At 41.9% G+C, this 1934-nt stretch overlaps 1 non-coding gene across 1 annotated transcript; it reads right to left on the bottom strand.

Moving 5' to 3' along the window:
* Positions 1-590: 590 nt before the first annotated feature.
* Trnaa-ugc (transfer RNA alanine (anticodon UGC)) lies at positions 591-674 on the bottom strand. The gene has a single exon. It is a non-coding gene; the product is annotated as a tRNA-Ala (tRNA).
* Between the last annotated feature and the right edge of the window lie 1260 nt (positions 675-1934).

The raw sequence follows: 1934 nt of genomic DNA, 5'->3' as shown, positions 1-1934 counted from the left end.
TTTGCCCATGACGGAATGGTGTGTGCGATTAGAGTTAACCCCCTCATCATCAGTTAAGGCTTGAAGATGGTGTACTGAATCTCCGAAACTGGTAGCTGCATAGTAAATAAATAAATAACATCGAAAGGACGGCTACAGGTGCTCCATTTTTTTACATGTTAATTGAAAATCGCTTGCCTGGTGTCGGCGTATAAACGTATGCATGTCCAAAGGAACATTGCGTCGGACTTCTGAAGAACACAGGCGCTGCAATATCGTATTTATCCGTCGTCACGGTGCAAGCGACTTTCAATTAAAATGCCTTCCCTGTATGGGAATTTACATAGTGGATGCAGGAGTGCTGGTTTTAGACACGTGGTTGACGACTTATGGAACTTTGGTACTGGCCGTGGAGCGTGTTCGGATAGCCTAAGGATTACCCGGCACGGTAGTTCAGCGTGTTCGATCAGAGCTGCCTGGTCTCTGTAATAATAAAAAAAAAAAGGTTCAAGTGGTTCTGAGCACTATGGGAGTTAACTTCTGAGGTCATCAGTCCCCTAGAACTTTGAACTACTTAAACCTAACTAACCTAAGGACATCACACACATCCATGCCAGAGGCAGGATTCGAACCTGCGGCCGTAGCGGTCACGTGGTTGCAGACCGTAGCGCCTAGGACCACTCGGCCACCCCGGCCGGCTGTAATAAAAAAAAAAAAGTTTTATTTGCTGCAAGAGCTAGCCGCGTAAGTATTGTACAGATTACGTTATTTTTAACAATGTCAGCGTTTTGGTATCCAGGGCAAATTATCCGTAATGTGTTCAGAAACTTAATCATTATTCTTCAGCCTCCCCCTTCAGTTAAAGTATTTCATTAGAAAAGCAAAGAGTAAATTTTATATAATTTAAATACTATTTGTGTGAGTTAATTTTTATGTTGCGTGACAATGGTAAGGAAACAGTTGTTATTCATATTAGTACGAGTCACTTCTGTATTCCTAAAAGGAATTCAGTATAATTTCAAAATACTGTTTTATTTATCTGCAAACATTTCACTAAAGTATATCGTCACAGTCTGAATGAATACTAGAACTTTACTGCATTGTTATGCATGCCTTGCACTATTGCGTGGACAGCTGCTGCATTTTTGGATAGATTATAATATTAAAATTTGCAAAATCTTGTTGAAATATTGCAAATAAGGAAGTACTGATTTATTTCGGGGTCATATACTTCAGTAGTTCATATTTCACCAGTATGCAGACAGATGAAAGCTCAGTTATCCTTTGCAAGGTAGAAATCAATTACAGGTCCAAGACGAACTTTTTGAGGTGAAATTAGGAACTGTTTTCATTCGAAAAGTTTTCGGATTATTCAGTTGGTTCATTTTTCTAAGAGAGCACAGCATTAATACATAAATTAGCCATTGTGTTTGAATTGAAACTACCTGGCAGATTAAAACTATGTGCCGGACCGAGACTCGAATTTGGAACCTTTGCCTTTCGCTGGCAAGTGCTCTAGCAGCTGAGCTATCCAAACGCGACTCACACCCTCAATTCATCCAGTATCTCTTCTCCTACCTTCCAGACTTCACAGAAGCTCCCCTGCGAACCTTGCAGAAGAAACATTCCTCGAACAAAGGATATTGTGGAGACATGGCTTAGCCACAGCCTGGGGCACGTTTCCAGAATGAAATGAAGTTTCATATCAGCGCACACACCGCTGCACGCGCGGTTCTAGGCGCTGCAGCCCGGAACCGCGGACTGCTACGGTCGCAGGTTCGAATCCTGCCTCGGGCATGGATGTGTGTGACGTCCTTAGGTTAGTTAGGTTTAAGTAGTTCTAAGTTCTAGGGGACTGATGACTTAAGATGTTCAGTCCCATAGTGCTCAGAGCCATTTGAACCAACACCGCTGCAGAGTGAAAATTTTATTCTTGATCGTTTGTGATTGTTTCA

Source organism: Schistocerca cancellata, chromosome 7 (assembly GCF_023864275.1).
Source record: "Schistocerca cancellata isolate TAMUIC-IGC-003103 chromosome 7, iqSchCanc2.1, whole genome shotgun sequence".
Lineage (NCBI taxonomy): Eukaryota > Metazoa > Arthropoda > Insecta > Orthoptera > Acrididae > Schistocerca > Schistocerca cancellata.
The sequence above is the reverse complement of the archived record's forward strand: the minus strand, read 5'-3'. Positions and strand labels throughout refer to the sequence as shown.